General features: G+C 36.4%; 1 long non-coding RNA gene across 1 annotated transcript in view; it reads left to right on the top strand.

Moving 5' to 3' along the window:
- Positions 1 to 21,363, top strand: part of LOC138142766 (uncharacterized) — a 192,873-nt gene extending 171,510 nt beyond the window's left edge. The window contains exon 2 of the long non-coding RNA XR_011163536.1: positions 20,865 to 21,363. This is a non-coding gene — a long non-coding RNA (uncharacterized lncRNA). The remainder of the gene's footprint in view (positions 1 to 20,864) is intronic.
- Positions 21,364 to 24,416: the final 3,053 nt, after the last annotated feature.

Here is a 24,416-nt window from a genome sequence, read left to right as displayed (position 1 = left end):
AAACTGAATTAGAGCACAGATCCAGGAGATATCATTTAAGAATTATTGCTCTACCAGAAATCCATGATCAAAATCAGCCTGGACAACATTCTCCAAGAGATTGTCAAAGAAAACTGTCCTGGCATCCTGTAATCAGAAGATAAAATAGTTATCTAAAGAATTCACCTGACTCCTCCTAAAAGAGATCCCAAATTGAAAACTCCAAGAAATATAGTAGCCACATTCCAGAATTACAAGATTAAGGAGAAAGTATGGCAAGCAACCAAAAAGAAAAAAAATCAAATATCGTGAAATTACAGTCAGCATTACACAGGACCTAGCAGCTTCTACAATAAAAAATCAGAGGTATTGGGGTTTGGTATTTTATAAGGCAAAAGAGCTAGGACTACAACCAAGGATCAACTACTTGGAAAAACTGAGCATAATATTTTAGGGAAGGATATGGTTATTTAATGAAATAAGGGACATTAAGATATTCCTGATTAAAAAGGCAGAGAACAATGGAAAATTTGATCTCAAATTACAAGACTCAAGAAAGACTTAAAAAGGTAAACAAGGAAAACACACAATCACACATACAGAGAATGAAGTAATATCATTATTTAACATATATGCACCAAGGGTCCAAATTCCTGGAGGAGAAGGTAAGGGAATTAGAGGAAGAAATAGATAGCAAAACAATACTAGAGGGAGACCTTAATCTCCCCCTCTCTGAGCTTGATAAATCCAACCTCAAAATAAACAAGAAAGAAGTTAAGGAGCTGAAGAGAATTTTAGAGAGGGTAGATATGACAGATCTCTGGAGAAAACTGAATGGGGATAAAAAGGAATATACCTTCTTCTCAGCAGCACATACACAAAAATTGACCATGTACTAGGACATAAGGACCTCACAATTCAGTGCAGAAAGGCAGAAATAACAAATGCATCATTCTCAGATCAAGATGCAATAAAAGTTATATTGCAATAAAGGGCCATGGAAAGACAGCCTGAAAACTAATTGGAAAATAAACAATTTAATCTTATAGAATGAGTGGGTCAAAGAAAAAATCATAGAAACAATCAGTAACTTCATTAAAGAGAATGACAATAATGAGACAACATACCAAAATTTGTGGGATGCAGCAAAGGCAGTTCTTAGGGGAAATTTATAGCCCTGAGTGCATACATGAATAAATTAGGGGAAAAAATGGTAAATGAATTGGGCATGAATTTGAAAAGCTAGAAAAAGTACAAATTGAAAATCCCCAGTTAAATACTAAATTGGAAATACTGAAAACCAAAGGACAAATTAATGAAATTGAAATTAAGAAAACTATTGAATTAATAATTAAAACTAAGATCTGGTTTTATGAAAAAAAAAGAATAAAATGGATAGAACCTTAGGCAATATGATAAAAACAAGAAAGAAGAAAACCAGATAATGAGTATCAAAAATGAAAAGGGTGAACCTACCATCAAAGAAGCAGAAATTAAAACAATAATTAGCTATTATTTTTCCCAATTGTATGCACCCAAATTTGACAATCTTACTGAAATGGATGGATATTTACCAAAATGTAGATTGCCCAAATTAACTGAAGAGGAAATAAATCTCCAGGGCCAGATGGATTTACTAGTGAATTCTTTCAAACGTTTAAAGAAAAACTGATTCCAATAATCTACAAACTATTTGTGAAAAGTAGTGAAGAAGTCCTACCAAATTCTTTTTATGACACATATATTGTCCTGATACCTAAATCAGGAAGAGAAAAAAACAGAGAAAGAAAATTATTGACCATCTCGTTCATGAATATAGATGCAAAAATCTTAAATAAAATATTAGCAAAAAGACTACTGCAACTTATCACAAGAATAATACATTTGGTTCAGGTAGACTTTATTCCAGGAATTCAAGGATGGTTTAATATTAGGAAATCCATCAACATAATTGATTATATCAACAACAAAACTAGCAGAAACAACATGATTATTTCAATAGGTGAAGAAAAGGTTTTTGAAAAAATATAACGTCCATTCCTATTAAAAACTCTAGAAAGAACAGGAATAAATGGAGCCTTCCTTAAAATAATAGGTAGCATCTATTTAAAGCCATCAGCAAGTATTATATGTAATGGGGAGAAGCTAGAAACATTTCGAATAAAATCAGGGGTGAAACAAGGATTCCAATATTACCCCTCTTATTCAATCTCATACTAGAAATGTTATTAGTAGCAATTAGAGAAGAAAAAGAAATCCAAGTAATCAAATTAGGCAAAAAAAGAGACCAAGCTATCACTCTTTGCAGATGATATGATGATATACTTAAAGAATCAAGCAAAACATTACTTGAGACAATAAATAAATTTGGAAAAGTTGCAGGATATAAAATAAACCCACATAAAACCTCAGCATTCCTGTATATTTCTAAAAAATTCAACAGCTAGAGAGAGAAAGAGAAAACCCATTTAAAGTTACTGTAGACATTATAGAATATTTGGCCATCTACCTGCCAAAGCAAACCCAAACCTATATGAACACAAATACAAAACACTTTTCACACAAATAAAATCAGATCTAATTGGAAAAATATCAATTGATCATGGCTGGTTAAAGCTAACATAATAAAAATGACAATTTTACCTAAATTAAATTATATATTTATTGCCATACCAATCATTTTACCAAAAAAAAAAACTACCTTATGGAGCTAGAAAAATTGGTAACAAAATTAATTTGGAAGAACAAAAGGTCCAGATTATCAAGGGAATTAATGAAAAGAAATGCTAGGGATGGTGGACTAGCTATACTAGATTTTAATCTGTGATATAAAGCAGCAGTCCTCAAAACTACTTGGTAATGGCTGAGGAATTAAGTAGTCAATCAATGAAATAGATTGGGTAAATGAGACTCTGCAGTCAGTGCCCATAGTAATCTACTGTTTGATAAATCCAAAGGCCCCAGTTTGGGGGATGAGAACTCACTATTTGACAAAAATTACTGGGAAAACTGTAACATAGCATGGCAAAAACTGGGCATAGACCATGATCTAACACCATATACCAAAATCAAGTCTAAATGGGTGCATGATCTATGTATAAAGGCTGATACTCTAAGCAATCTGGAAAAGCAAGGAATAGTTTACCTGTCAGATTTGTGGACAGGGGTAGACTTTATGAACAAACAATAAATAGAGAGCATTATAAAATGCAATATGGATATTTTTGATTACATTAAATTGAAAAGCTTCTGTACAGACATGGCCAATGTCATCAGGATTAAGAGGTAAGTGGAAAATTGGGAAAGAATTTTTACCAGCTATGTCACTAATAAAGGACTCATTTCCAAAATATACAGAGAACTGAGTCAAATCTATAAGAATACAAGTCATTCCCCAAATAATAAATGGTCAAAGGATATGAACAGGTAGTTTGCACAGGAAGAAATTAAAGATATTTATAATCATATGAAAAAAATGCTCTGAATCACTATTGATTAGAGAAATGCAAATCAAAGCAACTCTGAGGTACCACATCTCACCAGTAAGAATGGCTAAGATGACAAGAAAGGAAAATGACAAGTGCTGGAGAGCATGTGGACATATTGGAACACTAATGCATTGGTGGTGGAGTTGGGAACTTGTCCAACCATTCTGGAAAGCAATCTGTAATTATGCCCAAAGTGTTGTAAATAATTTCATACAGTTTTACCCAGCAATACTACTTCTAGGGTTGTATCTCAAAGAGATCATAGAAGAGGGAGGAAGACCCATATGTACAAAAATATTAATAGCAGCTCTTTTTGTGGTAGCAAAGAATTGAAAATGAAGGGGGTGCCCATCAATTGTGGAATGGCTGAACAAGTTGTGGCATATGCATATTATAGAATACTACTGTGCAATAAGAAACGAGGAGCAGATGGACTTCATACTTTCCTGGAGAGGCTTATACCTACTGATGCTGAGTGAGAAGAGTAGAGCCAGGAGGAATTTGTACACAATTACAGACACAACGTATGTGTGACAACCAACTGTGATAAACTGGGCTCTTCTCAGCAATCCTGAATCATAAGTCAAACCCAAAAGACTCATGATGGAGAGAGATGTTTATATCCAGAGAAAGAACTGAAATTGAACCCAGATTGAAGAAAACTACCTGCCCTTTTTTGTGTTTTTTTTTGTCTGTTTTGTTTGGTTTCCTCTTTCCCTTTCTTCATTCCATCTGTCACAATCCTTCTTTACAACCTGACTAATGCCTAATTTGAAAGTATTTGCAGATACTATACTTGATTGTATACCTCCATGGGGGGGGGCAGTAGGGAGGGTGGAGAGAAAATTTAAAACTCAAGGAATTGTGGTAATGATTTGTAAAATAAAAGTAAACAAAATAATAAAGACCAAACAAAGGGGAAAAAAAGAAATTATCAAAGAAAAGTACCCTGATATTCTTGAAGCTGAGGGTAAAATAGTCATTGAAAGAATCCACTGATCATCTTAGGCAATATTGCAAATATTACAAGCAGTAAAAAAGAAACAATTAAAATGTAATGGAACCCCTATCAGAATAATGCAAGATTTAGCAGCTTCTGAATTAAAGAATTTAGAGGGCTCGGATATTTCAGAGGGCAAAATAACTAGGATTAAAACCAACATTGACCTACCCAGCAAAAATGAATAAAATTTATGAGGGGAAAAGGAGGACATTCAATGACACAGATGAATTTAATTCATTCTTGAGGAAAGACCATAGCTAAAAGGAAAACTTGAGTTTCAAATACAAGACTTAAACAAATGAAAAAGTAAACAGGAGAAATAATAAAGACTTATTAAAGTTCATCTGTTTACATTCTATATGGAAAGATGATATTTGGAATTCACAAAAAATTTCTGATTATTAGGGTAGTCAGGTTTATATATAGGTAGAGAGTATAATTGTGAGTAGAATAAGAAGAGATGATATCTAAAAATGGAATTAAGGGGTGAGAGAGAAATGTACAGGGATAAAGAGAGAGATTGAATAGGGTAAACTATCTCACATAAAAAGTGGAAGAAAAGGCTTCTACAATGGAGGGGAAGAAGGGGGAGGTGAGAGGGAGTGAGTGAACCTTACTCTTATAAGACGGCTCAAAAATGGAATAACACAGACTCTCAATTGGTTATAGAAATCTACCTTTCTTATTCTACAGGAAAGTAGGAGGGGAAGGGGATAAGATAAAGGGGGCTTCTCATAGGAAGGAGAGCAAAGCGGGGGAGCAGGTAGTCAGAAGCAAAACACTTTTGAAGAGGGAGAATATGAAATGAAAGAGAGAATAGAATAAATAGTGGTGGTATAGGATGCAGGGAAATATAGTTTGTCTTTTACATTATGATGACTATGGAAGTGTTTTGCATGACTACACACATATAACCTACAATGAGTTAACTTGTTTTCTCAAGGAGGGTGTGTGAGGAGTGAGGAAGGGAGAGAGCTTAAATCTCAAAGATTTTAAAATAAATATTAAATTGTTTTTATATGTAAGTGGGGAAAATTTAAATACTAAATATTTTTAAATAATTGAATGCTAAGAAAAAAAGAATTATTAAACTATGTGAAAAAAATGACCAAAAAACAGTTTTGCATCATATTTCCAGAAATTATCAAGGTAAACTCTTTTAGTATACTAGAACAAAAGGGTAAAATAAAAATTGAAAAGAAAATCTGCTGATCACCACCTATAAGAGATTCCCAAATGAAAACCTCAAGGAATTTTAAGGTGAAATTCCAGTTCTTCCAGGTTCAAAAGAAAATACTTCAAACATCCAGAAATAAATGATTCAAAAATCATGGAACTACTGTCAGTGTCACACAAATTAATACAGGTACCATATTATAGGAACAGATAGCTTGGAATATGATAGTCTAGAAGACAATAGAGATGAGATTACAACCAAGAATAATCTACCAGGAAACCTGCGTATAACGCTCCAAGAGAAAAAAAAATATTTATATATATAGATATATATAGACATATATATATAGAGATATATTTAAGAAAATAGGGGATTTTCAAGTATTCTTGATAAAAAGACTAAAACTGAGCAGAAAATTGGACTGTCAAATACAAGGTTCAAGAGAGTAGAAACATAAAAAGGAATGCCAAAGAGAAGTCATAATGGATTCCAGGTTAATCTGTTTACCCTTCTATATGGGAAGATGATATAGGTTATTTCTAATAATTATGTCATTATTAGGGCAGTTAAAATGATTCACTTATCGGGACGTCCAGGTAGCACAACGAGTAAGAGCACCGGCTCCAGTGTCAGGGTGACCTGGAGATCGAATTCCGGGCTCAGATACTCAGCACCACACCCAGAAATAACTGGCCCTGAATCTTGAGCAAGTTACTTAACCCCAATTGCTTAAAAATAATGATTCACTTATAATGAGGTAAGGATATTGAGTTGATTATATAAGGATGATGTGGAAAAGAAAGGGGATAAAAAATGTGGGGGTGATAAAAAGGAAGGCAGATAAAAAAAAAACAATGGTCAGAAGCAAAACGGATTTTAGAAGAGGGAAAGGATAAAAAGAGAAAGAGAAGAATAAACAGAAAAACTGCATAGAGGGACATGGACAGTTAGTAATCATAAGTGTGAATATGAATGGGATAAATAAAGCTATAAAACAGAAGCAGATAATAGAGTGGATTAGAAGCCAGAACTCAACAATATGTTGTTAGCAAGAAACACATTTGAAACAAGGAGACACAGAAAGTGTTAAAATAGGAGGTTGAAGTATAATCTATTCTGTTTCAGCTAAAGTAAAAAAAAAAAAGACAGGGATATCAATCACGGTCTTAGACAAAACAGAAACAGACATAATCTAAAGGGATAATCAGTGAAACTATATTTTGCTAAAAGGAATACAGACAACAAAATATTGTCACTACTAAAGAAATGTCTAACAAATAGCATTGGGTCGAAATTCTAAAACAAAATTTAAATATACTACAGGAGGAAATAGACAGTAAAACTACAATAGTGGGGGGGGGGGGGGGCTTCAGCTTTTCCTTCTGAGAGCCAGATAAGTTTATACATAAAATCTATAAGAAATAAAGGAGGTGAATAGAATTTTAGAAAAGTTAGATATTAGAGACTTCTGGAGAAATCTGAAAGGGAATAGAAAAGCATATTCCTTTTTCTCAGCTGTACATGGCAACTTCTTAAAAATTAGTAATGGATTAGGGCATAAAACCTCTCAAACAAAAGTAGAAAGGTGGAAATATTGTATTTTTGCAAAATTATTAACTTGAAAATGTTTTGCATGAATGCACGTGTATAGTATATATCAAATTGCTTACTTTCCAAGTTGGGGAAGGCAGGGAGAGAGATAGAGAATTTTTTACACAATTTTATTTAAATGAATGCTACAAAAAACTGTTTCTATGTAATTGAAATTATAAAATAAAAATTAAGTGTTTTTTTAAGAGACAGTGACACAAGGCAGTTCTAAAGAACATATTATGGGAAAAAATATATTTACCTCCAGAGAGCAAACTGATGAATTCTGAATGCTTATTAAAGACTATTTTTAAAATTTATTTTCTTAGCTCTATCTTCATTTATTTTCTTTTGCGATTTGCCTAGTCTGGAAATGTTTTATATGACTTCACATGTACAATTGATAAAAAATTGTTTTCCTTCTCAAATAGGAGGTGATAAGGAAAGGAGGAAGAAAATTTGGCACTCAAAAGTTTTAATGAAATTTGTGTTATTCTTTGGATGTAGTTGGTAAACACATAATGAAATGTGTACATATGTAAATATCTAAATATCTATATATGTTTGTGGGGTTTGTGTATACATATATGTTAAAAGGATGTGTATGTTTTTAGAATGTCAATCAAAACATTTACTAATATACTTCTGCTTATGTTTCATTCAAATGTTAAAGCTTTACATCAATTTTCCAAAAGTAGATCATATTTCATTAAGCTTGTTTTAGCTTAATTTCAATAATTTTTACCTTTATTTCTTTTAGCTTAATGTATTTATGTGTTCTTCATTTATTTTAGATTAACTCAGAGCTACTAGATACTTGCATTAAACAAAACATATCATTCAGTAGGTCACAATCTCCTCAATCAATATAAAGTACCCATCTAAAGTTTTCTTAGTTCATGACTTGAAGCTGGGTTCGAATCATCCTTTAGTCAATAATCCCTAAGGGATAATCAGAAAGTACAAACACTATCCACTCTTACGTCACAGTAAGTTACAATATCATCAGTAAGCACTGAGTACCCAAAGAAAATAGTAGGCAATGTGAAATATCTAATGGGAAAAACCACTGACTTGGAAAATAGATCCAGGAGAAGCCATTTTAAAAATCATTGTACTACCTGAATGCCATGCTCAAAAAAGAGCCTAGACACCACTTTTCAAGAAATTATCAAATGAAATTGCCCTGATATTACAGAACCAGAGGGCAAAATAGAAATTGGAAGGATTCACCAATTAGTTCTTGAAAAAAGATGCCAAAAATGAAAACTCCTGGAATATTAAAGCCAAATTTGAGAGTTTCCTGGGCAATGAGAAAATACTGAAAGCATTCAGTAAGAAAGAATTTCAGTATTGGGGAAACACAATCAGAATAACACAAGACCTAGCAGCTTCTACCTTAAGAGATCAAACATCTTAGAATATGATTTTCTGCAGGTTAAATGAGTTAGGATTAAAACCAAGAATCGCTTACCCAGAAAAACCGAGTATAATGCTTTAGAGGAAAATATGGTCATAGAATGAAATAAAGGATTTTCAAGCCTTCTTGATGAAAAAACAAGAGCTGAACAGAAAATTTTACTTTCAAATAAAAGAAGAAAGAGAAGCATGGAAAGGTAACCAAGAAAAAGAAATCATAAAGAACTTATTAAAGTTGAAGTGTTTACATTCCTACATGTAAAAACAATAATTGGAACTCATTAAACTTTTCAAAATTTTAAGATAGTTTAAGGGAATATATGTGTCTGTGTGTTTATATATATTTATGTATAAGAGGATTTATGTGAACAAATATATATGTGAGTGTGTGTATATGTGAGTACATGTATACATAGACAGAGGGCACAAAATGAGTTGAATAGAAGGAATGATATCTTTTTTCTCATTTTTAAATTTTATTTTATTTCATCATTTATTTCCACAAGATTTTGAGTTACAAATTTCCTCCATATTTTTCCCCTACCCACCACCCCAAATAAAGATCCCACTGAATTTCTCCTCCCCCAATCTGCTCTCTTCTATATCTCCCCCCATCTGCCCTTCAACCTTCCTGTAGGGCAAGGTGGATCTCTATGCCCCAGTGCTTGTATATCTTATTTCCAAGTTACATGTAAAACAATAATAATAATTACAGAGAGAGAGAGGGGGAGAAAGAGAGAGAGAGAGAGACAGAGAGAGACAGACAGAGAGAGAGAGAGAGAGAGAGAGAGAGAGAGAGAGAGAGAGAGAGAGAGAGAGATATTTTAAATATTTGATTTTAAAGCTTTGAATTCCAAATTCTTTCCCTTCTTCCCCCACCTGCAGCAGCAAACACCCCAGCATCCCCAGGGTGGCTGCCAACACAGGTTCTTAGATCTGCTTTTTTAAAGGAAAGCAACTCAAAATGGGTTAATAATCTTGCTTTAATCAATCAAACATATAATTTATGCTGTTCAGGGGAAAAAGTGATCACCCCGAACTTCAGAGTATACAGACAGATGTTACAAGAAAACAGAAAAAACATATCAAGCAGACAGAATTCAAACTGCCTTGACCATTACATCCTTGCTTAGTCAGTTACCAGAAGGAGAGGCATCAATATCTGGGTTTTTCAAAGCCAGGGGGCTCTCAAAGGCTGTCCAGAGCCTTATCTGTTGAAAACACAACACTTCTCAAAGTGAACCCCAAAGCAAAGCCTTCCATCATGGCCTATATCGCCTTCTCCTGGATCAAAGAATGTAACAACCTTCTTGACCCACTGCCCAATCAAAAAGCATCTCCTGAAAAACAAGCCTCCTGCCACAGGCTCCAAGTATAGGCTCCAGGGAAGATCTTAAAAATTTACATTACTATTACACCACCCTTACTGGGAAGATAAGCAATTCAATATAGGCTGTACATGTGTAACTATGCAAAACATTACCATAGTGGGAATATTGTGAAAGACTAACTATATTTCCCTCCATCCTATCCCACCTCCACTTGTTCTATTCTCTACTTTAATCCTGTCTCTTTTAAAAAAGTGGATGCTTCCAACTTCCCTCCCCCCCAACCTGCCTTGCTTCCATCATCCCCCCTCTCATCCCCTTCCTCCCTACTCTACTACAGGGTAAGATACCCTATTTAATGTGTGTGTCATTCCCTCCTTAAGCCAAATTCAATGAGAATAAAGTTGACTCATTCCCTTTTTTCTTCCTGTTCTTCCCCTCTATTGTAACAGTTTTCCCTTGCTTCTTGTGTATGAGATAATTGACCCCATTATGTCTCTTCCCATCTCCTTGTAATGCGAATGTAAATTTTAAAGATCTTCCCTGCCCCTAGGCTAAAGTGCACCAGAAGCCTGGGGAGGGAGGCTTGTTTTTCAGTAGATACTTTTTGATTGGCCAGTGGGTCAATAAGGTTGTTACATTCTCTGAGCCAGGAGAAGGCTATATAAGCCCTGATGTGTAGCTTTGTTTTGGGACTCACTTTGAGAAGTGTTCTGTGATTTGATCTGAATTCTGGGAAGCCGTTGTTGAGAGTCCCCCGGCTTTGAAAAACCCAGAATGTGGAAACCCAGATGTTGACTGGGTATGGATGTAATGGTTGGACAGTTCGGAAATCTGTCTACTTGATGTTTCTGTCTTGATAATTATGCCTGTATACTTTGAGGTTCAGGGTGCTGACCTTTTCTCCTGAACAAGGTAAACAATATATGTCTGACTGATTAAAGTAAGCTTGTTAACCCATTTTGAGTTGCTTTCCTTTAACAAAGCAGATCCAAGAACCTGTGGTAGCTGCAAACCCTGAGGATGCTTGGGGTGCTTGCTGCTACACTCCTCTCACTATATTCCTTTCTCACCTCTTAATTTCACCTTTTAAGTATCATCCTTTCCAAGTAAATTGGTCCTATGGCCTCTGTGTATGTATACCTATACACATATATACAAGTACTCACATATATATTCATAGCCTATAGTCCCTCCTGCATACATACATAAATATATTTTCCTCAGTGAGGCTGTTGACCTTATTTCATAATTTTCTTGCATTGTTCTCATTTCTCTTCCCAATTTTTTCTCCACTTCTCTTATCTGCTTCTTAAGGTCCTCTATGACCTGTAACCAGCTCATATTTTCCTTTGAAGCTTTTGGTGCAGGAGTTCTGACTTCACTGACTTCCTCCTGTTCCATGTTTTGCTCATTTTTGTCCCCAAATTAGGAGTCTAATGTTGGAATCTTCTGTCTGCTTTGTTTCCTTTGCCTGCTCATGTTGCCCCTCAGTCACTTGACCCCTGGTCTTTTTGCCACAGTAGGACTCTGCTACCAGACAGAGGAACTTTCATCCTAAATGCTGGGGTTTTCTCAGCTGCCTGAGGTATTAGATGGGTGCCCTCTCTGAGGACTCCATATTTTCTGGACACACACCCAAGGACCTCCACCCTAGACTGCAATCCAGATCCAAGAAGGTTAAAGCAAGAGCAATTACCCCTCAGAATGATGCTTGGTCCCCCTAGATTCTGCAGGCCAGGAGCTAAAGCTGCCACGTGGCACTGGCTGGCTGTGCCTGCATCCCAGCCGTTTTTTACCATGGGGGCAAAAGCCTTGCACTCCCACTTACTGGGTCCCAAAATCCAGACTGCACTGACCTCTCCCTGTGTCCTTCTCATCTATGTGTTGATAATTCTGGAAACCGCCACAGCTGCTGCTGATCTGGAGTCGCTCCAGCCGGCTGCCACTTGTCAGGCCTACCCTGGGGCTAAAGCCTTGGCACGGGGCTGGGCTGGGTTCCCAGAGCACTGTGCCGGCTGATTCCTGTCAGCCTGCCTGGCCATGGGCTTTGTGTGATGACTTTAGGTCTATTAAGTTCAGGGAAGGCCTCCAAATTCCCTTAGGCCTCTTAAGGGCAACAATGTATACTGTTTCCAACAAAGAATTGACACAATCAAAGGCCAGTCTCTAAGACACTTGAACAGCTTAAACAAGGAGCAAAGTACTACTTTGCTTGCCATTACAGAGGGGAAAAAAAGATCATGAACTAGAGCACATAGAATTTGCAATTAAAAGTTTAAAAGCAGAAACAATAAACATGTCCCGTGTAGATAACAACATATTAAAACAGTAATCAGTTGAAAGTTCCAAGAACTAGGACTAACTCAAGACCCAACAGTGGAACATTGTCTTCTTCTAGCTAGGCAACATGACTACTTCAGCATACCCCACCATCTGAGCCTTTCCGGATCCTCCCCAAGCCACCCTAGAGGAGGAACACAGTAAGTAGCCCTCAAAAGTGAATAAAGCCCGGTGCTCCAAGACCTAAAGCTAGCAAAGCACCCTCTTACAGCTCGGGTGTTTGGTAGTACTGCCCCTCCTTATCTTTATGTTACAAGAAGCTGAGTGTGAGTAAGGGCCAACACTCATGGTCCTTTATAATCAGCAACACTCCTTGGAGGATATGAGCTTTATTTAATCAACCACTAATATGATTAACAATTTCTCAACTTTCACTTCTCTCCATATCCCTTTATTTATTTATTTTTTTAAAGCAATCGGGGTTAAGTAACTTGCTCAAGGTTATACAGCCAGGTGTTTCTGGGTGGGTGTTAAGTGTTTGAGCACTGATTCGATCCCCAGATCATCCTGAAACTGGAGCCAGTGCTCTTACTCGCTGTGCTACCTTCCATATCCCTTTATTAACAAATCATTTGCAACATAAGGCAAAACTGCCCTCGTACCTTACATTTTTCTCCAATGTTCTCCAACTTATATCCTACATCAAACTTGCTTACCTCTCCCTCTAGGTGCTTTGGGGTTATCTAATGAAAAACTCTCCTTTCCTCATCCTGTACCTCTTTACCTAAAAATCCTTCTATCAATCAGCCCTTGTTGAGACCTAGATCCCCAGATTACACTTTTTCACTGGTCTCTTTCTCCACCACTCTGTGTATTTCATACACATTCAGCAATCATCATGTAAAGAGAGTATGAATACTCCTTTCCAATACATTTTCTAATCTCCATTTAGCACTCACTCAGCACTTTCTCTTCCCTTAAATTTCACAAAATTCAAAATTCATAACAAATCCATAAAACAGTGATACTTCCATAATCTCCCAAACTCTTCTTCCTCTTTTCTTAAGGAATTCAGCATCTGGTTCACCATCTTCCTCTTTTTTCCAACTCCTGTCCTTTTACCAGGAACTTCGATATTGATGTTAAAAGAGAAGCATGACCTTTCCCTTATTCCACCTTACCTACAGACAGGGATAAGTGCACAATAGACCTCATTATTAACTAGAAATATTCTATTTTCCTAATCACAAATTGACATTGTTTTATACAATCATAACCTCCTACCATTCCATTTCTCCTTATGCCTCATGACTTCTAAACACATTCTCTTCCTTGTCTGAGGCCTCCAGTCCCTCCAATATTTAGTTATCTCATGTGGCCATTACCTATACCCTTAGGTCACTTTCTTCCCTCTCCAATTACTTAACAAATTCAACTATTTTGAATCCCTTGCTGCCTTATCCAATTTCAATCCTGCCTTGCCAAACATAATTCGTACTCTTACTTACATTCTTCTGAATGAACATAGAAGAACTGTGCTGAATGAGTAAATTATAAATTCATGTTATCGAAATTTCATTAGATTTTCTTTATAACAAGGCAATCTTTATTTTTCTTCCATTATCCATTGCCTATTTCTCCGCAAAAGTTTTTTCTAAAAAAATTTCTTCTCAGAATTTCTATACTCCTTTTCCCCCAATATTTTTGGGGAAGATTAAGGACATTCCATGTGAGCCTGCTTATCTTCCCTTCTCTTCATCTCGCTCCTGAAATCTGCAACTCAATTAGAATGGATTTCTATCTGTCCCTTACAAATAAAACTCCATCTCTCCTAATTGTGCTTTTGTATTAGTTATCCACCATTCTTGTAGCATACTCCTCCTTCACATCTATCTCATAGAGCCCCTTCCTTCCTTCGAGACATAATTAAAAACCTACTGTCTACTCGAAGCCTTTTCTGATCTCCCTACACTACTAGTTCCCCCTCTTTCAAATCACCTTAACATTTAGTACACACATACCACACACACACACACACACGTGTGTGTGTGTATTTCAAATACATAACTGTGTGAACATAGATATAGATGTAGATATAGATGTGAATTTTTCTTATTGTTTCGGCTGTTAGAATGTAAGTTCTTTATAAGTAGAAATAGTTTTATTTGTTTTTATCTCCACTACCTAAAACAATGCCTGACAAATGGGAGGCACTTGATAAATACTTTTTGATTCATCAATTTATAGATCTTCCTTTCTTTTGGGCTCCAGAACTAAAAGGAATGCTACTCACCCCACTATTATCCATGCCCAACTAATCTTCACTGTACTTCTGAATGCAGCCAACCTAAAATGCTATCGACTTCTTATATTAGTAAGAAGAGTTGTATCACAATAATCATTGTGCTATCTATGATCCCATAATTTTTTTTTATTGGACACTGGACACAGACGGCTCTGAAGGCAAAAGCGAGACTGGTGACCTTGGATTGTCTTCTCTCACTTAAATCCAAGTCAACTGAAAATCATGTCATCCTTGATGTCATTGTCCTCTTTGAGAATGAAGGACAAACACATCCTGTAAGTAGCTTCTCCTCTCCTCTCTTTCCCTCCCTTTCCCTCTCCTCTCCACTCCTTTCCCCCTCCTCCCACTTACTTCCTCTTCCCTCCCCACTACTCCCCTTCTATACTCTCCTGTCCTATTCATCCTTACCTAAGGGTTTTCTGCTCAAGGGACTGTAAGTTTAAATGGCCAAAAGCTGCCTTTTTTCCCCTTTGGATTGATTGGCTACATTTCTTGATGAAAGACTACACCTTAAACGCAATTCACTCTAGAGCTCATAGATTGGACAATAGGTCCTGCCCTCCTAGAACAGAGTGAATGGATATACTAAATACTAATTTTGTTTCTCTTTTGACAGGAAGTCTGAGGGTCCTGCCCTCCCAGTTTGATTTTTTTCCTTTCTTGATTGAAGGCCCACCCCTTGATTAACTTCTTAAAGGGACCTATTCACTGAATGAGCACTATCTCACTCAAAGTGAGAACCAGAAAAGACATTAGTCTACAAGGGCAAGGCTCTCTCAATGCATCCTGCACCATCTCCAGTCCTACTGATGAACATTTGGCCACTGGATCCAGATGACTCTGGAGGTGAAAGTGAGGTCTCCATCACTTAAATCCAAGTCAGCTGCAAGTGATTTCATCATTTCCCTTTTGCCATTGTCCTTTTAGAGGATGAAGGACAAACAGGCATCTATGTTCCCAAACAATTAATGTTTCTAAGCTCTCCATTTAACCTTATCAACCACCATAATATGCTCAAGTCACAGAGAATCCCAGTGTGCATTATCCTGGTCCCACACACTTACATTGTTATTTCTCTCCTTCCCCATCACAGCATGAACAGTGGAAGTTAGTCATAGGAGCAGTAGTAAGTAGAGGTAGCAGCAGCAGCTGCTGCAGTAGTGGTAGTCATTGGAGTACTAATAATAGTAGTAGTAGTTCATATTTTTATAGCTCCTTTACAGTGAATAATAATGATAATACCATGTTTCCCCGATAATAAGACAGTGTCTTATTAATTTTTTTTGGACAGAAAAACACCAGAGGGCTTATTTTCAGGGGAGGGCTTGGTTTAATGAACATTGACAGCAATTTTAATAAACAGGTAAATGTGAACAAAAAAATGTACCTTTATTCAATAATGAATTCAATAAAGAACAAGATGACGCGCTCACTGCTGCAGCTCTGATTGGATGCAGCTCGGAGCAGGGTGTGCGTTTCACCCGGGGGGGGGGGAATGGTACATACAGAGGGTACCGTAATGTAGCGTGTAGCGCAGGGGATCACCTTCACTACAGTAGCAATCTCAATAGGGCTTACTTTTGGGGGAGGGCTTATTTTAGAGGAATCTTACACAGTAAGGGGAGGGCTTATTTTCAGGATAGGTCTTATTATCGGGGAAACACGGTAATAGTATCAAACTCATATAGAACTTTTTGGTTTATAAACTGTTTCCCATGTTATCCTCACCATAACTCTGTGAGGTTGTTCTTATTATCTCAAATAATCTGGATTGTAATAGGATACTGAAGCATAGAGAGGTTAAGTGATTTACTTGGAAATCACAATGTTAGTATTCAAACCTGGATTTTTAAATAAGGTCTGTCTCCAAATCCCGTGCTCCATCCACTAGACTAGGACAAAAAATTACAAAATCCTTCTCTCCAAGAACCTTATGGAATAAATAGTACAATTATTACTAACTGCCCTTATTCTATAGATTAAAAAAAAAAACTTCAGCAGTTTTTTATCAGTTTTCTTTTCAATTAATTTATTTTTTTTATTTTAAAACAATCAGTTCCACAACTTTTGAGTTCCAAATTTTCTCTCCCTTCCTCTCCCCCCACCTCCTCCTCAAATAATTAAGTAATCCAATATAGGCTCTACATAAACCTTAACATTAAACATATTTTTACAATAGTCAATTGTAAAGAGAATGGAATGAACCGGGAGAAAGAAGAAACAAAAGGAGAGAGAATAAGGGGAGAGAGAGAGAGAGAGAGAGAGAGAGAGAGAGAGAGAGAGAGAGAGAGAGAGAGAGAGAACAAATGGTTTACTTCAATCTGCATTCACCCTCCATAATTCTTTCTCTGGATAAGAATAACCTTTTCCATCATGACTTTTGTAGTTGACTTAGAACCTTTTATTGCTGAGAAGAATCAAGATACAGCCCTAGAAGTGATATTGCTGGATTAAAGGATATGTATTTGGTCATAGTTGCAAATTCTCTCTTAAATAGTTGCGTCAGTTCACAACTTCAGCAACAATGTAATATTGTTCCAATTTTCCCACATTTTCTCCAACAAAAATATTGTTTTGTTTTTTTCAGGATAACCAATCTAACAGTTTGGATGTGGTGCCCCATAGATGTTTTGCTTCACATTTCTCTAATCAATAGTGATTTACAGCATTTTTTCATGTGACTATGAATATCTTTAATTTCTTTCTCTGAAAATTGCCTGTTCATATACTTTGGCCATTTACCAATTGTGGTAAAATATTATTAATAATAGTATTTATATATATTTTAAACATTTGATTTTAAAACTTTGAATTCCAGATTAATTTCTTCCTCCCTTGTCACCCACTCTTACTGGGAAGATACACAGTTCAGTATAGGTTGTGCATGTGCAGCTATGCAAAACATTACCATAGAAGATATCCTTGTTTTATTCTATACTTTGATCCTGTCCCTTTTCAAAGGTGAGTGCTTCCAACTTCCCTCCCCCCAAGCCTGCCCTCCCTTCCATCATCCCCCCTCTCATTCCCTTCCCCCCTACTCTCCTGTAGGGTGAGATACCATATTTATTGTGTATTTCATTCCCTCCCTGAGCCAAATTCAATGAGAATAAGGTTTTACCTTTTCCCTTCCTGTTCTTCCCCTTCATTGTAATTATTTTCCCTTGCCTCTACTATATGAGATAGTTTACCCTATTCTGTCTTTCCCCATCTTCTCTCATTATATTCCTCTCTCACCTCTTAATCTCACCTTTTAAGTATCATCCCTTCCTATTAAATTGGTCTCATGCCCTCTCTCCATGTATACCTCTGAGCATATATACACACATTCACATATGTATTCATATGTCCATATTCCCTCATATATGTGTGTGTATATATGTATATGTGTATATATATGTATATATGTGTGTATATATATGTATACATGTTTCCTTCAACTATTTTCATACTGAAAAAACTCTCATCAGTTACAGTTATCGTTTTTCCATGTAGGAATGTAAATAGTTCAACTTTGGTAAATTCCTTATGAGTTCTTTTCCCTGTTTACCTTCTCAAACTTCCCTTGCTTCTTGTATCTGAATGTAAATTTTTCTATTCAACTCTGGTTTTTTCATCAAGAATACTTGAAAGTCCTCTATTCCACTGAAGCTCTAATATAGTTCTGAAAGAATTATTCTCTCCAGTGAGTTTTTGAAATTCCTTTTCAATCTGGCCAATTTGACTTTTTAAGGCATACTTCTCCTCGTTGACTTTTTGGACCTCTTTTGCCATTTGAGTTAGTCTAATTTTTTAAGGTGTTATTTACTTCAGTATTGTTTGGAGTCTCCTTTAGAAGCTTGTTGAGTCACTTTTCATGATTTTTTCCCATCATTCTCATTTCTCTTTCAAGTTTCTCTTCCACTTCTCCTCATTTTCAAAGTCCTTTTTGAGATCCTCCATGACTTGTAACCCACTCATATATTTCTTGAAAGCTTTTGACACAGGAGTTTTGACTGAATTGACTTCTTATAGTTTCATGTTTTGATCCTTTTTCTCCTCAAAAAAAAGATTCTATGTTCTGATTGTGCTTCCCCTGCTTGCTCATCTTACCAGCCAATTACCTGACTTTTGAACTCTTTGCCATGAGAGAATTCTGCTTCCAGATTGCAAAGAGCTATGTCCTAAATCACTTTGGTTTTGGCAGATATCATCAGATGTCATCAGAGCTATGAGACAGCTATGAGACAAAGACCTGGCACACTGGCCACACACCTCAGGACTACCAACCAAGGCCATGATGCAGATCCAAGCATGTCAAAGTCAGAGTGATTACCTTCTGACTGTCACTTGTTCCCCCTACGATACCCCAAATGCCAAGAGCTTTGGAGGTAGACACCAATGCAGCACCTGCAACCACTATGCCTCTTCCACTTCTGCTGCCCTGAGGGCAGAGGCTGGACCATGCTCTTCTGTCACCCAGTTCCCACAGAGTTCCTGATGGACCTTTTACTTGGTATTTCTCATTTATGGGTTGAGATATCAGGTAACCACCACAGCTACTGGTGATTCATTCTCCTAAAGGCTGTTCTGGCCTGTCTGTGCCACTGGTTAAGGGGTGCCCCAGGCTGGTCATGGGTATTTCCTGTGGGACTGCACTCGGCTTCCAGCTTGGTGTGATAGAACCTTCCTGTTGGCCTGCTAGGCTGCCTTCAGTGGGAGATTTGTTTCTCTCTGTCACTCTGTTGGTTCTGTAGCTGTAAAATTTTTTTAGAATCAGATTTGACAGTTATTGGAATTGTTTGGCCTGGGAACCATGTAGAGTTACTGTGTTTACTAGACCATTTTGACTCTGTCCCCTAATCTCTAGATTTCCTTTACAAGGAATCAGCTTGAAGTTAATTATAACACTTCATAATTGATTGGAACTGGTCACATTTTTGAGGTGTAAAACATATACTCCAATGCTTCATAGTGATTAGGCAGAAAGATATTGTTATCTACTTCATTATCCTCATAAATATTTCCCTGTCACTCATTGGCTCAGAGGAACAATTATGAAGTGGGATTTGTTATTTCAGAAGCTGAGAAACAGTGATGTATTCTGACATAACAGAGACAATCTTGTTGTGGGAACTCTTAGCATGAAATCTGTAGTAAATCTGCATTTCTTTTATTTGAAACACTGAGATAATGTTTGTAAATAGCAACAGTAAAACATCTTCACAAAACGGAGAGCATTTTCACCATATTACAGCCAATCCTACCTCTTGAGCTGAAGAAGAAACATTTAAAGAAGTCTCCAAAATATAGATAATGTTTTTTCAATGTATTTTGTGTAAGTCAACAAAGGGTAAGCAGAGAAAGAGTCAATAAAACTGGTTTTTTTTTTGCATTATTTTTGTTGCTGATGTTAGTTTTGTTTTACAGCTTTTTAAAATTCATATTTAGACAATCAGTCATTGGTGAAATGTGAAATGTATTTGTAATAAAAAAATTTACAATGGAAAAAGTTAATATGTTTTCTTTTAGAATACACTCGAATTTGTGAACAGCACATCACTGAAACAAAACAAAGACTGTGCAAGGGGTGTATGAAGATTGAAGGGAATGAGAAAAAGAATATGTACAAAGCTGTGATAGTAATGGCAATTAAAGATTCCCCTGTATTGGCTTGGTTTTCAAATTGATTGTGTTAAAACCCAGAGTTTGTTAATCCCACCTGTGGGATGGGCTTGTTGATGTGAAAAGAAAGTCCTGAACTGGGAGGAGCTGGTGAGGTAGATTTGGAGAGACACTAGAGAGAGGCGGAAGATCTTTTTGGAAGCAGCACCTCGTGGAGAGAGAGAGACTAAGAGAATTGCTGGTGGCCGCTTTGAACTGCCCTGGACTTTTGAGACCTGCCCCCTGAGCTGCCAAGGACTGAGGAGACATGGCTGTTTTGCTGGTACTTTGTCTGTCTGTTTTGATGTTATTTTGCCAGATTTGTCCACTGGTGAAAGACTGTCCTTTTGTTGAAGAAGTCCTGGAACCTGGCTGTTCGCTAAGAAGCCCTGAGACTGTCCTGCAGACAGAGAGTGAATACTGTACACTGGTGAGGGACAGTACTGTTGTTGCAGGGGTCTGGAGACTGTCCTGCAGACAGAGTGAATACTGTCCACTGGTGAGGGACAGTGCTGTTGTTGCAGGGGTCTGGGAGCCTTTCTGTTGGTTCAGAAGCCCTGAAGAAGGATTTTCTTGTTGTATGTTTACAGAAATCCTGGGAGAGGGCTTTGCTAATGTGTTCAGGGGTTCTAGGACTGTTCTACAGACAGAGGATAAATTCATGAAGGGACTGGCAATGTATCTTATGGCCTTGCTAAGCCTTGTCTCCCCAGGAACTAAGATTGCTGAGAACTTGCCTCGTGTCAAGATGAAGAAAAGACCTCCATTTGGGTATTAAGTGCTGTGTTTAAACTTGTTGTAACTCTGGGGTAGATTCAATTGTGATCCTGGGGGTGGGGAACTTTTGACCTTATTGTGCTCTGTGATTGACAAATGAAGGTACTTTACCTATGTTTGGAAACTAATCTCCATTTGAGAAGAGGGGTTTTGTGGTGGACTTAATTAAGGTATAGCCTAGGGATGGAGTAGTATTTAGAACAGGGACTTTGTAATTGATTGAATGATTGGAAGGTCCTGGGGTGGGGTAGTACTTGGAGATTATTTAATCACACTTAGTAAATGCTGTATTTTGAATGATGTCATGTTTTGATCTTCTCTGTTCTTGGTTTGTCACTGAATAAAATAGAGAGCACCTATGCTGGTATTTTGAACCTGGGAAGTTGCCTTTCCTTGGCATTACATTACAAAAGCCAGACATAATTAACAGTCACCTAGCTCTGTTATCCTTTAAATGTAATTTATGTTAACTTGGTGCCTAGAATATAGAATAATATGCAATTTCTCAATGCTGTTAACATGTAATTTCAGTTTATTTTTTCCCAGATGGATTAAATATGTTTCAAAAATATGTCCTTCACATTGATTCCCAAATGACAATGCTGCAGAGCTTTCATTTGACTCTGTTTGACAGGACTTTCAAATTAAGACTGATCCCCACCCACCCACTCACCCATGAGCATCTTAGTGTTCCAAACAGATAAAAGTTTATTCCACCTTTGGAAACAGAGAAAAAAAATGTTTACTAATTCCAAAGAAACAAACTGCTTGCCAAACTGAGGTAACAGATCCAGGAAGTTTATGCTTTCTTTTTTAATATTTTATTGATATTTTAAACTATTGAGTATGGTTTATAATAGCAATAACCTACAGGAAATCAGTTATTACATAAGTTAATGACTAGTTTATTAGAACATTAACTTTTCCCTCAGGCAGGTAACTGATAAACTGATTGGGTGAGAGGGTATTGGGGTGGGGGTGGGAAAGGCTTTGATATTTAGTGATTTTAAAGTTATCATTGTTTAATTGTTTTAAAATGAATTGTAGATACTTGACAGCTCTGCATATACTCTTCATTCAGCTGAATGGATTCTTTCTTTTTATTTAATATTAGTTTACAACATTCACTTCAAAAAGTTTTTGAATTCCAAATTTACTCTCCCTACTCTATTCCCCTCTCCCAACATTACAGCATGCAATCTGATATCAGTTTTACATATATCTTCACATAAAACATTAGTCAAACTGTAAAGAAGAATTATGACCAATGGAATGAATAACAAGAAAGAAGAAACAATATGAAACATAATGAAAATCAAAATATGCAATTTGCTTCAATCTCCATTAAGACTCCATAATTCTTTCTCTGGATGTGGAAAACCTTTTCCATCATGAGTCCTCTGCAGTTTCTTATAACCCTGCACTGCTGAGGGGAGGCAAGTCTATCAAAGTCAGTCATCACAGATATGATGTGTTTGTAATTCTGTACAAAGATTTCCTGGTTCTGTTCCCCTCACTCAGTATTAGTTTATGTATGTCTCTCCAGGTTAATATGGAGTCCATCTGATCCTTATTTCTTATAGCACAATGGTACTCAATTACATTCATATACCACATATTGTTTAGTCATCCCCCAATTGAAGGATATCCCCTTGAATTCCAAATCTTTCCCGCCACAAAAAGGCCTGCTATAAATATTTTTCTACATAGGGATACTTTTTCTACTTTTATGATCTCTTTAGGATACAGCACTAGAAGTGGTATTGCTAGGTCAAAGCATATACACAATGTTATAGCCCTGTGGGCATAGTTTTCAAATAGTTCCCCAGAATGGCTGGATCACTTCACAACTCGAACAATAATTCATTAGTGTTTTAGTTTTTCCACATCCTCAGCATTTGTCATTTTCCTTTTTGTCAGGTTGGCCAATCTGACTGGTAAAATGTGGTACCCTAGAGATGTTTTGATTTGCAACTCTCCAATAGTGATATAGAGCATTTCCCTGTAGCTTTTAGAAATTTGGCCTTTAGGGGCAGAGCAAAGAAGGTGAGGTAAAAGCAGGCAAGTGGCAAAAGATGTCCAAAAGGCCAATGAGAAGAATGCTTTAAAAACAGAACCCATTAGATGGAAAATGAATTTCAAAATCTCACTGAAGATAATAATTCCTTCAAAATTAGATTTGAGCAATTAGAAGCTAATGACTTTATAAGAATTAAAGATACTATAAAAACAGGTACAAACAATTAAAAAAATAGAAGTCAATGTGAAATATCTCATTGGAAAAACCACTGACCTGAAAAATACATACACGAGAGATAATTAAAAAAAAAATTATTGGTCTACCTAAAAGCAATGATCAAAAAAAGAGACTAGACATCATCATTCAAAATATTTTCAAGGAAAATTGCCCTGATGGTCTAGAACCAGAGGACAAAATATGAGTTGAAAGAATTTGCCAATCACTTCTTCAAAAATATCCCCAAAAGAAAACTCCTGGGAATATTTTAGCCAAATTCCAGAGTTCCCAGTTCAACAAGTAAATATTACAAGAAGTCAGGAAGAAACAATTTGAGTATTGTGGAAACACAAACAGGATAACACAAGATTGAGCAGCTTCTATATTAAGGGATTGAAGGGCTTGGAATATGATATATTGGAGGCCAAAGTAGCTAAGATTAAACCAAGTAACACCTACCCAGCAAAAATAAGTATAATACTTCTGGGGATAACATTAACATTAAATGACATAGAAGACTTTCAAACATTCTTGATGAAAAGTCTAGAGCTGAACAAAAAATTAGACTTTAAAATACAGGAAGCCAGAGAAGTATGAAAAGGCAAACAAGAAAAAGAAATCATAAGGAACTTATTAAATTTGAACTATTTACATTCCTACATTGAAAAACATTCATTGTAACTCGTGAGACTTTTCTTAGTATGAGGATATTTCAAGGGAATATATGTGTGTGTGCGTGTGTGTGCATGTATACATATATTTACATGTACATATAGGAGGGGATGTGTGTAATGTGTGAATGCATATATACATAGACAGAGGGGATATGATGAGTTAAATATGAAGGGATGATATCTAAAAAATAAAATTGACAGGTGAGAGAGGAATATGTTGGGAGAAGGACAAAGGGAGAGATAGAATAGAGTAAATTATCTCACATAAAAGAAGAAAGAGAAAACTGTTACAATGGTGGGGAAGAGCAGAAAGGTGAAAGGGAATGTGTCAACCTAGCTCTCATTAGATTTGGCTTACAGAGGTTGTAACATACACAGTCAATTGGTTATTTTACCCTACAGGAAAGTAGGGGGAAAAGGCATAAGTGGGAGTATGCCAGAAGGCAGGGAAGATTTGGGGAGTTGATACTTAGAAACAAACACTTTTGAAAGGGGAATAACTCAAAATCAAAAATAG

This window comes from Petaurus breviceps, unplaced genomic scaffold, assembly GCF_028583685.1.
Source record: "Petaurus breviceps papuanus isolate PSGF00001 unplaced genomic scaffold, PetGlider_PUasm1.0 90603, whole genome shotgun sequence".
Taxonomy (NCBI): domain Eukaryota; kingdom Metazoa; phylum Chordata; class Mammalia; order Diprotodontia; family Petauridae; genus Petaurus; species Petaurus breviceps.
This window is presented reverse-complemented; position numbering and strand designations above follow the sequence as displayed.